Source organism: Oncorhynchus nerka, linkage group LG18, assembly GCF_034236695.1.
Source record: "Oncorhynchus nerka isolate Pitt River linkage group LG18, Oner_Uvic_2.0, whole genome shotgun sequence".
Classification (NCBI taxonomy): domain Eukaryota; kingdom Metazoa; phylum Chordata; class Actinopteri; order Salmoniformes; family Salmonidae; genus Oncorhynchus; species Oncorhynchus nerka.
The window spans coordinates 82,382,724-82,396,771 of record NC_088413.1 but is presented as its reverse complement, the minus strand read 5'-3'; the positions used below and the strand labels follow the sequence as shown (position 1 = coordinate 82,396,771).

At 45.9% G+C, this 14,048-nt stretch overlaps 1 protein-coding gene across 7 annotated transcripts in view; it reads right to left on the bottom strand.

Moving 5' to 3' along the window:
* The window catches only part of smoc1 (SPARC related modular calcium binding 1), a 573,206-nt gene that overhangs the window by 14,034 nt on the left and 545,124 nt on the right, over nucleotides 1-14,048 (bottom strand). The gene's annotated exons all lie outside the window — the stretch shown is intronic.

Genomic DNA, 14,048 nt, shown 5'->3' with positions numbered 1-14,048 from the left:
GTCCTTGTTATGGGCTCTGGCTCATCATAGACCACGAAGCCTGTCACCGTCGTGCGGTTCGCAGCCTGTAGACAGAGACAGGACATAAAGAGGACATAGAGAGGGCGTGGGAGGGCGTATAGAGGACATAAGGACATAGGAGAGGGACATAAGAGGGGCTGAAGTGAGGACATAAAGAGGACATAAAGAAGGGCGTAGAAGACATAAAGAGGAGACGTAGAGAGGGACATAGAGAAGGCATTAGAGGCATAAGGGACGTGAGAGGACATAAAGAGGACATAGAGAGGACATAAAGAGAATGAGGGGACATAAAGAGGACATAGAGAGGACATAAAGAGGACATAGAGAGGACATAAAAGAAGGGACGTAGAGGACATAAAGGACGTAGAGAGGACATAAAGAGGGCGTAGAGAGGACATAAAGAGGGACGTAGAGGACATAAAGAGAGCGTGAGAGGACATAAAGAGGACATAGAAGGTAGTAGAGAGGACATAAAGAAGGACGTGAAAGACCTTGTAAAGGGACGTAGAAGAGGACATAAGAGGACATAGAGAGGACATAAGGACATAGAGAAGGCAGTAGAGAGGAGCGTGAAGGACATAAAGGAAATTAGAGAGGACATAAAGGGACGTGAAGGGGACACTAAAGGGGCGTAGAGGGGGCGTAGAGGACATATGAGGACGCAAGAGGGCGTAGAGAGGTTGCAAAGAGGGCGTAGAGAGGGACATAAAGGGACGTGGAAACGTGAGAGAATGAAGGGTAGAGAGGGACGTGGGGACATAAAGAGGGGCGTAGAGAGGACATAAAGAGGACATAAAGGGACGTAGAGAGGGACATAGAAGGGCGATAGAGAAGGGACATAAAGAGAATTTGTGAGAGGACATAAAGAGACGTAGAGGACATGAAGAAGGACGTGAGAGGACACAAGGGGCATGAGAGGACATCAGGAGGACATAGAGAGGACATAAAGGGCGTGGGGACATAAAGAAGACGTGGGGACGTGAGAGGACATAAAGAGGACGTAGAAGATATAAAGGACGTAGAGAGAGCGTGGAGAGGGGCCGTAAAGAGGATGTAGAGAGGACGTAAGAGGACATAAAGAGGGACGTAGAGAGGACATAAAGAGGACATAAAGGGGCGACTTTGTAGAGAGGACATAGAGAGGGCTGGGGACATAAAGAGGCGTGAGAGGGACATAAAGAAAGGGGCGTAGAGAGGGCGTAGAGAGGACATAAAGAGGGCGTGGGAAGGTTATAAAGGCGTGGGGGGGACATAAAGAGGAGACGTGGGAAGAGACGAAGAGAGGACATAAAGAGGATGTAGAGGGACATAAAGAGAGGACGTAGAGAGGACATAGAGGGGGCGTGGGGGGGACATAAAGAGGACGTAGAGAGGGACATAAAGAGGGGCGTAGAGGACATAAAGAGGGCGTAGAGGACATAAGAGGACATAGAGAGACGTAGAGAGGACATAAGGGAGCGTGAGAGGACATAAAGAGAATAGAGAGGACATAAGAGGGCGTAGAGAGACAGAGGCATACATAGATGGAAATGAACTGTTAGCATATAAATCTGGAGCGATACACCAATTTCTCAGTGTTCTGAGACTTCTGGTATTGTGGTACATTAGTCCCTGCCCAAATAAACTGGTCTTGTGGTACATTTTGTTGTCCCACTCTCTCGCCCAAATAGAATGGGGATTATATGTGTTGCATTGTCCCTGTCCCGATAAACTGTGGTACTGTGTTTTATTGTCACTGTCCAAATCAGCTGGAGTAATGTGGTACGTTGTCCACCGATCCAAATCAAACTGGTCTTGTGGTGACATTTTGACCCTGTCATCAGATCGACTGGTACTGTGAATTTGATCGCCATGTCCAAAATATTTCTCTCTGTTTCTCTCTGTTTCTCTCTGTTTCTCTCTCTGTTTCTCTCTCTCTGTTTCTCTCTCTGTTTCTCTCTGTTTCTCTCTGTTTCTCTCTCTGTTTCTCTCTGTTTCTCTCTCTCTCTCTGTTTCTCTCTGTTTCTCTCTCTGTTTCTCTCTGTTTCTCTCTCTCTCTCTGTTTTTCTCTGTGTTTCTCTCTGTGTTTCTCTCTCTCTGTTTCTCTCTGTGTTTCTCTCTGTGTTTCTCTCTCTCTCTTCTCTCTCTCTCTCTGTTTCTCTGTCTCTCTCTGTTTCTCTCTCTGTTTCTCTCTCTGTTTCTCTCTGTGTTTCTCTCTGTTTCTCTCTCTCTCTGTTTCTCTCTCTGTTTCTCTCTCTCTCTGTTTCTCTCTGTTTCTCTCTCTGTTTCTCTCTCTCTCTCTGTTTCTCTGTCTCTCTCTGTTTCTCTCTCTGTTTCTCTCTCTCTCTCTCTCTGTTTCTCTCTCTGTTTCTCTCTGTGTTTCTCTCTGTTTCTCTCTCTGTTTCTCTCTGTTTCTCTCTGTTTCTCTTGTTTCTCTCTCTGTTTCTCTCTCTCTCTCTGTTTCTCTCTGTTTCTCTCTCTGTTTCTCTCTGTTTCTCTCTGTTTCTCTCTGTTTCTCTCTCTGTTTCTCTCTGTTTCTCTCTCTCTCTCTGTTTCTCTCTGTTTCTCTCTCTGTTTCTCTCTGTGTTTCTCTCTGTTTCTCTCTCTGTTTCTCTCTGTTTCTCTCTCTGTTTCTCTCTGTGTTTCTCTCTGTTTCTCTCTCTGTTTCTCTCTGTTTCTCTCTCTGTTTCTCTCTGTTTCTCTCTCTCTCTCTGTTTCTCTGTCTCTCTCTGTTTCTCTCTCTGTTTCTCTCTCTGTTTCTCTCTGTGTTTCTCTCTGTTTCTCTCTCTCTCTGTTTCTCTCTCTGTTTCTCTCTCTCTCTGTTTCTCTCTGTTTCTCTCTCTGTTTCTCTGTCTCTCTCTGTTTCTCTCTCTGTTTCTCTCTCTCTCTCTCTCTGTTTCTCTCTCTGTTTCTCTCTGTGTTTCTCTCTGTTTCTCTCTGTTTCTCTCTGTTTCTCTCTGTTTCTCTCTCTGTTTCTCTCTGTTTCTCTCTCTCTCTCTGTTTCTCTCTGTTTCTCTCTCTGTTTCTCTCTGTTTCTCTCTGTTTCTCTCTCTGTTTCTCTCTGTTTCTCTCTGTTTCTCTCTCTGTTTCTCTCTGTCTCTCTCTCTTTCTCTGTTTCTCTCTCTGTTTTTCTCTGTGTTTCACTCTCTCTGTTTCTCTCTCTGTTTCTCTCTGTCTCTCTCTCTCTGTGTCTCTCTGTCTCTCTCTCTCTGTTTCTCTCTGTTTCTCTCTCTGTTTCTCTCTGTGTTTCTCTCTCTCTCTCTGTTTCTCTCTCTGTTTCTGTCTGTTTCTCTCTCTGTTTCTCTCTGTTTCTCTCTCTGTCTCTCTCTGTTTCTCTCTGTCTCTCTCTCTCTGTTTCTCTCTGTCTCTCTCTCTCTGTTTCTCTCTGTTTCTCTCTCTGTTTCTCTCTGTGTTTCTCTCTCTCTCTCTGTTTCTCTCTCTGTTTCTCTCTGTTTCTCTCTCTGTTTCTCTCTCTGTTTCTCTCTGTTTCTCTCTCTGTTTCTCTCTGTTTCTCTCTCTCTCTCTGTTTCTCTGTCTCTCTCTGTTTCTCTCTCTGTTTCTCTCTCTCTCTCTCTGTTTCTCTCTCTGTTTCTCTCTGTGTTTCTCTCTGTTTCTCTCTCTGTTTCTCTCTGTTTCTCTCTGTTTCTCTTGTTTCTCTCTCTGTTTCTCTCTGTTTCTCTCTCTCTCTCTGTTTCTCTCTGTTTCTCTCTCTGTTTCTCTCTGTTTCTCTCTGTTTCTCTCTGTGTTTCTCTCTGTTTCTCTCTCTCTCTCTGTTTCTCTCTGTTTCTCTCTCTGTTTCTCTCTGTGTTTCTCTCTGTTTCTCTCTGTTTCTCTCTCTCTCTCTGTTTCTCTCTCTGTTTCTCTCTCTGTTTCTCTCTGTGTTTCTCTCTGTTTCTCTCTCTCTCTGTTTCTCTCTCTGTTTCTCTCTCTCTCTGTTTCTCTCTGTTTCTCTCTCTGTTTCTCTCTCTTTCTCTGTCTCTGTTTCTCTCTCTGTTTCTCTCTGTTTCTCTCTCTGTTTCTCTCTCTGTTTCTCTCTGTGTTTCTCTCTGTTTCTCTCTGTTTCTCTCTGTTTCTCTCTCTGTTTCTCTCTGTTTCTCTCTCTCTCTCTGTTTCTCTCTGTTTCTCTCTCTGTTTCTCTCTGTTTCTCTATGTTTCTCTCTGTTTCTCTCTCTGTTTCTCTCTGTTTCTCTCTGTTTCTCTCTCTGTTTCTCTCTGTCTCTCTCTCTTTCTCTGTTTCTCTCTCTGTTTTTCTCTGTGTTTCTCTCTCTCTGTTTCTCTCTCTGTTTCTCTCTGTCTCTCTCTCTCTGTGTCTCTGTCTCTCTCTCTCTGTTTCTCTCTGTTTCTCTCTCTGTTTCTCTCTGTGTTTCTCTCTCTGTTTCTCTCTCTGTTTCTGTCTGTTTCTCTCTCTGTTTCTCTCTGTTTCTCTCTCTGTCTCTCTCTGTTTCTCTCTGTCTCTCTCTCTCTGTTTCTCTCTGTCTCTCTCTCTCTGTTTCTCTCTGTTTCTCTCTCTGTTTCTCTCTGTGTTTCTCTCTCTCTCTCTGTTTCTCTCTCTGTTTCTCTCTGTTTCTCTCTCTGTTTCTCTCTGTTTCTCTCTCTGTTTCTCTCTGTTTCTCTCTCTGTTTCTCTCTCTGTTTCTCTCTGTGTTTCTCTCTCTCTCTCTGTTTCTCTCTGTTTCTCTCTCTGTTTCTCTCTGTTTCTCTCTCTGTTTCTCTCTGTTTCTCTCTGTTTCTCTCTCTGTTTCTCTCTGTGTTTCTCTCTGTTTCTCTCTCTGTTTCTCTCTGTTTCTCTCTGTTTCTCTCTGTTTCTCTCTCTGTTTCTCTCTCTGTTTCTCTCTGTTTCTCTCTGTTTCTCTCTCTGTTTCTCTCTCTGTTTCTCTCTGTGTTTCTCTCTCTCTCTCTGTTTCTCTCTGTCTCTCTCTCTCTGTTTCTCTCTGTTTCTCTCTCTGTTTATCTCTCTGTTTCTCTCTCTCTCTCTGTTTCTCTCTGTTTCTCTCTCTGTTTCTCTCTGTTTCTCTCTCTCTCTGTTTCTCTCTGTGTTTCTCTCTCTCTCTGTTTCTCTCTGTTTCTCTCTCTGTTTCTCTCTGTTTCTCTCTGTTTCTCTCTCTGTTTCTCTCTGTTTCTCTCTCTCTCTCTCTCTGTTTCTCTCTGTTTCTCTCTCTGTTTCTCTCTCTGTTTCTCTCTCTCTCTCTGTTTCTCTCTGTTTCTCTCTCTGTTTCTCTCTGTTTCTCTCTCTCTCTGTTTCTCTCTCTGTTTCTCTCTGTTTCTCTCTCTCTCTGTTTCTCTCTGTTTCTCTCTCTGTTTCTCTCTCTGTTTCTCTGTTTCTCTCTCTCTCTGTTTCTCTCTGTTTCTCTCTGTCTCTCTCTCTCTCTTTCTCTCTGTTTCTCTCTCTGTTTCTCCTTGTGTTTCTCTCTCTCTCTGTTTCTCTCTGTCTCTCTCTCTCTGTCTCTCTGTTTCTCTCTCTCTCTCTGTTTCTCTCTCTCTCTGTTTCTCTCTCTCTCTCTGTTTCTCTCTGTTTCTCTCTCTGTTTCTCTCTCTCTCTCTGTTTCTCTCTGTTTCTCTCTCTCTGTTTCTCTCTCTCTCTCTGTTTCTCTCTCTCTCTGTTTCTCTCTGTTTCTCTCTCTCTCTGTCTATTTCTCTCTCTCTTTCTTTCTTTCTTTCTTTCTTTTGCAAGTGCTGAATCAAATACACTACATACAGAAACACAACGCTTCAAATGAATGGATTCAGCTATTTCAGACACACCCTCTGCTGACAGCCGTATAAAATCGAGCACACTGCCACGCAACGTCAACACAAGAACTGGGTTTCCATGGCCAAACAGCACAATGAGCCAAGCGTCGGAGTAAAGCTCACCGCCATTGGACTCTGGAACAGTGGAAATGCTTTCTCTGGAGTATAATTCAGTCACACCCGTTGCTGACACACAGCCATGCAATCTCCATGGACAAACATTGGCAGTAGAATGGCCCTTACTGAAGAGCTCAGTGACTTTCAACGTGGAACCGTCATAGGATTGTCACAAGTCAGTATGTCAAATTTCTAGCCCTGCTCGAGCTGCCCCGGTCAACTATAAGTGGTGTTATTGTGAAGTGGGAACGTCTAGGAGCAACAACGGCTCAGCCGCGAAGTGGTAGGCCACACAAGCTCACAGAACGGAACCACCGAGGTCTGAAGCACGTAGCGCGTAAAAACCGTGTGTCCTCGGTTGCAACCCTCACTATCGAGTTCTAAACTGCCTCTGGGAGCAACTTCAGCACAATAACTGTTCATTGAGTTTTGTGAAATGGATTTCCATGAAGAAGTGGAATCGTGTTCTCTCCTCCCCATCAGCTCAAGGGCAGCCAGTTTAACCAAATGCGTTCTCTGGAGTGATGAATCACGCTTCACCATCTGGCAGTCCGACGGATGAATCTGGGTTTGGCGGATGCCAGAACACTACCTGCCCCAATGCATAGTGTCAACTGTAAAGTTTGGTGGATGAGGAATAATGGTCTGGGGCTGTTTTTCATAGTTCGGGCCCCTTAGTTCCAGTGAAGGGAAATCTTAACTCTACAGCATACAATGACATTCTAGATGATTCTGTGCTTTCAACTTAGTGGCAACAGTTTGGGGAAGGTCCTTTCCTGTTTCAGCATGACAATGTCCCCGTGCACAAAGCGAGGTCCATACAGAAATGTTTTGTTGAGATCGGTGTGGAAGAACTTGACTGGCCTGTACAGAGCCCTGACCTCAACCCCATCAAACACCTTTGGGATGAATTGGAACGCCGACTGCGAGCCAGGACTAATCTCCCAACATCAGAGCCCGACCTCACTAATGCTCTTGTTGCTGAATGGAAGCAAGTCCCCGCAGCAATGTTCCAACATCTAGTGGAAAGTCTTCCCAGAAGAGTGGAGGCTGTTATAGCAGCAATGTTCCAACATCTAGTGGAAAGCCTTCCCAGAAGAGTGGAGGCTGTTATAGCAGCAATGTTCCAATATCTAGTGGAAAGCCTTCCCAGAAGAGTGGAGGCTGTTATAGCAGCAATGTTCCTACATCTAGTGGAAAGCGTTCCCAGAAGAGTGGAGGCTGTTATAGCAGCAATGTTCCAACATCTAGTGGAAAGCCTTCCCAGAAGACTGGAGGCTGTTATAGCAGCAATGTTCCAACATCTAGTGGAAAGCCTTCCCAGAAGACTGGAGGCTGTTATAGCAGCAATGTTCCATCATCTAGTGGAAATCCTTCCCAGAAGAGTGGAGGCTGTTATAGCAGCAAAGGGGGGGACCAACTCCATATTAATGCCCGTGAATTTGGAATGAGATGTTGGACGAGCAGGTGTCCACATACTTTTGGTCATGTAGCGTCTGTGTTGTGATATTTCTATGTCTTTGTCGACAGACAATCATTTTGCTGTTCCAAAATAAATAATTCAAAATACAAGAACCTACATGTGAAATGAACCACGACATCAGTGAGCTTCAGCACGTCTAGGTAGCTGTCTCTGTTTGTCTCAGCCCAGAACCCGCAGGCCCAGCCCTCAGCCCAGAACCCGCAGGCCCAGCCCTCAGCCCAGAACCCGCAGGCCCAGCCCTGAATAGGGTTCCATTTGGGACTCACCCTCAATCAGGCAGAGAGCTGCTGACTAACGACGGCTAGCAATCCCATCATGAACAGTTAGTTTATCTCTGTCTTTTGGGCAGCACAGATCACAGCTGAAAGAGGGATTAAGGATAAAGTCCTTCATTTTACAACCAAGCACCTCGGGAAGGGTTTGTGTTGTTGTGACCTCAATGACCCCAATGACCCCTTGAGGATGCAGCTCCTCATCCAATTGTTTTTTTTGGGGGGGGAAGCACATACTGTACTTCAGTTTCCCCTCTCTTCATACGGTACACTGAGATCACATTACAACGAGGTACAAGAAGGAACATGCAGGCTGGATTCCAGCTCTATGATTTATGGATACAACTCTGAGATAGATACGATGTACCAAGCTGGCAGGACAGGCTGGATATGACCTCTGTCTCTATCCCTCCTCTCTATCCTTCCTCTCTCTTTTTATTTATTTATTCATTTTACATTCATTTAACTAGGCAAGTCAGTTAAGAACAAATTCTTATTTTCAATGACAGCCTACCGGGGAACAGTGGGTTAACTGCCTTGTTCAGGGGCAGAACGACAGAACGACCTTGTCAGCTCGGGGATTCGATCTTGCAACCTTTCGGTTACTAGTCCAACGCTCTAACCACTAGGCTACCTGCCGCCCCATATCTCTATCCCTCCTCTCTCTATCCCTCCTCTCTATCCATCCTCTCTCTATCCCTCCTCTCTCTATCCCTCCTCTCTCTATCCCTCCTCTCGCTATCCCTCCTCTCTTTATCCCTCCTCTCTCTATCCCTCCTCTCTCTATCCCTCCTCTCTCTATCCCTCCTCTCTTTATCCCTCCTCTCTCTATCCCTCCTCTCTATCCCTCCTCTCTCTATCCCTCCTCTCTCTATCCCTCCTCTCTTTATCCCTCCTCTCTCTATCCCTCCTCTCTCTATCCCTCCTCTCTCTATCCCTCCTCTCTTTATCCCTCCTCTCTCTATCCCTCCTCTCTATCCCTCCTCTCTCTATCCCTCCTCTCTCTATCCCTCCTCTCTTTATTCCTCCTCTCTCTATCCCTCCTCTCTCTATATCCCTCCTCTCTTTATCCCTCCTCTCTCTATCCCTCCTCTCTCTATCCCTCCTCTCTATCCCTCCTCTCTCTATCCCTCCTCTCTCTATCCCTCCTCTCTCTATCCTTCCTCTCTCTATCCCTCCTCTCTATCCCTCCTCTCTCTATCCCTCCTCTCTCTATCCCTCCTCTCTATCTCTCCTCTCTATATCCCTCCTCTATATCCCTCCTCTCTCTATCCCTCCTCTCTCTATCCCTCCTCTCTTTATCCCTCCTCTCTCTATCCCTCCTATCTCTATCCCTCCTCTCTCTATCCATCCTCTCTCTATCCCCCCTCTATCCTTCCTCTCTATCCCTCCTCTCTCTATCCCTCCTCTCTCTATCCTTCCTCTCTATCCCTCCTCTCTCTATCCCTCCTCTCTCTATCCCTCCTCTCTATCCCTCCTCTCTCCATCCTCTATCCCTCCTCTGTCCTTCCTCTATCCCTCCTCTCTCTATCCCTCCTCTCTCTATCCCTCCTCTCTCTATCCTTCCTCTCTATCCCTCCTCTCTCTATCCCTCCTCTCTCTATCCCTCCTCTCTCTATCCTTCCTCTCTATCCCTCCTCTCTCTATCCCTCCTCTCTCTATCCCTCCTCTCTCTATCCCTCCTCTCTCTATCCATCCTCTCTCTATCCCTCCTCTCTCTATCCTTCCTCTCTATCCCTCCTCTCTCTATCCCTCCTCTCTCTATCCCTCCTCTCTCTATCCTTCCTCTCTATCCCTCCTCTCTATCCCTCCTCTCTCTATCCCTCCTCTCTCTATCCATCCTCTCTCTATCCCTCCTCTCTCTATCCTTCCTCTCTATCCCTCCTCTCTCTATCCCTCCTCTCTCTATCCTTCCTCTCTATCCCTCCTCTCTCTATCCCTCCTCTCTCTATCCTTCCTCTCTATCCCTCCTCTCTCTATCCCTCCTCTCTCTATCCTTCCTCTCTATCCCTCCTCTCTCTATCCCTCCTCTCTCTATCCTTCCTCTCTATCCATCCTCTCTCTATCCCTCCTCTCTCTATCCTTCCTCTCTATCCCTCCTCTCTCTATCCCTCCTCTCTCTATCCTTCCTCTCTCTATCCCTCCTCTCTCTATCCTTCCTCTCTATCCCTCCTCTCTCTATCCCTCCTCTCTCTATCCCTCCTCTCTCTATCCCTCCTCTCTCTATCCTTCCTCTCTATCCCTCCTCTCTCTATCCCTCCTCTCTCTATCCCTCCTCTCTCTATCCCTCCTCTATCCCTCCCCTCCCTCTCTCTCTATCCCTCCTCTCTATCCCTCCTCTCTCTATCCCTCCTCTCTCTATCCTTCCTCTCTATCCCTCCTCTCTCTATCCCTCCTCTCTCTATCCTTCCTCTCTATCCCTCCTCTCTCTATCCCTCCTCTCTATATCCCTCCTCTCTCTATCCTTCCTCTCTATCCCTCCTCTCTCAATCCCTCCTCTCTCTATCCCTCCTCTCTCTCAATCCAGCTTACTCACATAATCATATGGGTTATAGACCATCATAGTCATCGTCAATACTCACAAGAAGCCACAACCACATGAGAACACAAGACAACACCCAACTTAAAAGATAGAGATCCTATTCAAAGTTAAAGTGCCACTCCCTACAATCTTGCCTGGACACAGTACAACAGTACAATCATAACCACATCCACCATATTCTTATCGGCAGACTCAGTAGCCTCGGTTTCTCGGATGACTGCCTTGCCTGGTTTCCCTTACTTTGCAGACAGAGTTCAGTGTGTCAAATCGGAGGGCATGCTGTCCGGTCCTCTGGCAGTCTCTATGGGGTCCACAGGGTTCAATTCTCGGGCTCTCTTTTCTCTGTATATATCAATGATGTTGCTCTTGCTGCGGGCTTCCCTGATCCACCTCTACGCAGACGACACCATTCTATATACTTTCGGCCCGTCATTGGACACTGTGCTATCTAACTCCAAACGAGCTTCAATGCCATCAGCACTCCTTCCGTGGCCTCCAACTGCTCTTAAACCTAAAACCAAATGCATGCTTTTCAACCGATCGCTGCCTGCACCCGCATGCCCGACTATCACCACCCTGGATGGTTCCGACCTTGAATATGTGGACATCTATAAGTACCTCTGGCTAGACTGCAAACTCTCCTTCCAGACTCACATCAAACATCTCCAATCGAAAATCAAATCAAGAGTCGGCTTTCTATTCCGCAACAAAGCCTCCTTCACTCACGCCGCTCCCTAGTAAAACTGACTATCCTACCGATCCTCGATTTCGGCGATGTCATCTACAAAATGGCTTCCTCTACTCAGCAAACTGGATGCAGTCTATCATAGTGCCATCCGTTTTGTCACCAAAGCACCTTATACCACCCACCACTGCGACTTGTATGCTCTAGTCGGCTGGCCCAGCTATTCGTCCCAGACCCACTGGCTCCAGGTCATCTACAAGTCCATGCTAGGTAAAGCTCCGCCTTATCTCAGTTCACTGGTCACGATGCAACACCCATCCGTAATCACGCTCCAGCAGGTGTATCTCACTGATCATCCCTAAAGCCAACACCTCATTTGGCCGCCTTTCGTTCCAGTACTCTGCTGCCTGTGACTGGAATGAACTCAAAAATCGCTGAAGTTGAGACTTTTATCTCCCTCACCAACTTCAAACATCACTATCCGACATAACCGATCGCTGCAGCTGTACATAGTCTATTGGTAAATAGCCCACCCATTTTCACCTACCTCATCCCCATACTGTTTTTATACTGTTTTTTTAAATTTTATTTATTTATTTATTTACTTTTCTGCTCTTTTGCACACCAATATCTCTACCTGTACATGACCATCTGATCTTTTATCACCCCAGTGTTAATCTGCAAAACTGTATTATTCGCCTACCTCCTCATGCCTTTTGCACACATTGTATATAGACTGCCCATTTTATTTCTACTGTGTTATTGACTTGTTAATTGCTTACTCCATAACCTGTGTTGTCTGTTCACATGCTATGCTTTATCTTGGCCAGGTCAACTAGCCTACCTGGTTAAATAAAGGTGAAATAAATAAAAATAAAATCCATAACTCCTGGGTGTTCTATATAACCTGATATCATCATAACCACATCCATAACACCTGGGTGTTCTATATAACCTGATATCATCATAACCACATCCATAACACCTGGGTGTTCTATATAACCTGATATCATCATAACCACATCCATAACACCTGGGTGTTCTATATAACCTGATATCATCATAACCACATCCATAACTCCTGGGTGTTCCATATAACCTGATATCATCATAACCACATCCATAACTCCTGGGTGTTCTATATAACCTGATATCATCATAACCACATCCATAACTCCTGGGTGTTGTACATAACCTGATATCATCATAACCACATCCATACCTCCTGGGTGTTGTACATAACCTGATATCATCATAACCACATCCATAACTCCTGGGTGTTGTATATAACCTGATATCATCATAACCACATCCATAACTCCTGGGTGTTCTATATAACCTGATATCATCATAACCACATCCATAACTCCAGGGTGTTTTATAGAACCAAGAAATTTGATCATATTACTCCAGTGCTAGCCTCCCTACACTGGCTTCCTGTCAAGGCAAGGGCTGATTTCAAGGTTTTACTGCTAACCTACAAAGCATTACATGGGCTTGCTCCTACCTATCTCTCTGATTTGGTCCTGCCGTATATACCTACACGTACGCTACGGTCACAAGACGCAGGCCTCCTAATTGTCCCTAGAATTTCTAAGCAAACAGCTGGAGGCAGGGCTTTCTCCTATAGAGCTCAATTTTTATGGAATGGTCTGCCTACCGATGTGAGAGACGCAGACTCGGTCTCAACCTTTAAGTCTTTACTGAAGACTCATCTCTTCAGTGGGTCATATGATTGAGTGTAGTCTGGCCCAGGAGTGTGAAGGTGAACGGAAAGGCTCTGGAGCAACGAACCGCCCTTGCTGTCTCTGCCTGGCCGGTTGCCCTCTCTCCACTGGGATTCTCTGCCTCTAACCCTATTACAGTTGCTTAGTCACTGGCTTACTGGTGCTCTTCCATGCCGTTCCTAGGAGGGGTGCGTCACTTGAGTGGGTTGAGTCAGTGATGTGATCTTCCTGTCTGGGTTGGCGCCCCCCCTTGGGTTGTGCCGTGGCAGAGATCTTTGTGGGCTATACTCTGCCTTGTCTCAGGATGGTAAGTTGGTGGTTGAAGATATCCCTCTAGTGGTGTGGGGCTGTGCTTTGACAAAGTGGGTGGGGTTATATCCTTCCTGTTTGGCCCTGTCCGGGGGTATCATCGGATGGGGCCACAGTGTCTCCTGACCCCTCCTGTCTCGGCCTCCAGTATTTATGCTGCAGTGGTTTGTGTCGGGGGGCTAGGGTCAGTTTGTTATATCTGGAGTACTTCTCCTGTCTTATCTGGTGTCCTGTGTGAATTTAAGTATGCTCTCTCTAATTCTCTCTTTCTCTCTTTCTTTCTCTTTCTTGGAGGACCTGAGCCCTAGGACCATGCCTCAGGACTACCTGGCATGATGATGACTCCTTGCTGTCCCCAGTCCACCTGGCCGTGCTGCTGCTCCAGTTTCAACTGTTCTGCCTGCGGCTATGGAATCCTGACCTGTTCACCGGACGTGCTACCTGTCCCAGACCTGCTGTTTTCAACTCTCTAGAGACAGCAGGAGTGGTAGAGATCTTAATGACCGGCTATGAAAAGCCAACTGACATTTACTCCTGAGGTGCTGACTTAATGCACCCTCGACAACTACTGTGAGGATTATTATATATAACCTGATATCATCATAACCACATCCATAACTCCTGGGTGTTGTATATAACCTGATATCATCATAACCACATCCATAACTCCTGAGTGTTCTATATAACCTGATAACATCATAACCACATCCATAACTCCTGGGTGTTGTATATAACCTGATATCATCATAACCACATCCATAACTCCTGGGTGTTGTATATAACCTGATATCATCATAACCACATCCATAACTCCTGGGTGTTGTATATAACCTGATATCATCATAACCACATCCATAACTCCTGGGTGTTCTATATAACCTGATATCATCAGAACCAGATCCATAACTCCTGGGTGTTGTACATAACCTGATATCATCAGAACCACATCCATAACTCCTGGGTGTTGTATATAACCTGATATCATCATAACCACATCCATAACTCCTGGGTGTTGTATATAACCTGATATCATCATAACCACATCCATAACTCCTGGGTGTTCTATATAACCTGATATCATCAGAACCAGATCCATAACTCCTGGGTGTTGTACATAACCTGATATCATCAGAACCAGATCCATAACTCCTGGGTGTTGTACATAACCTGATATCATCAGAACC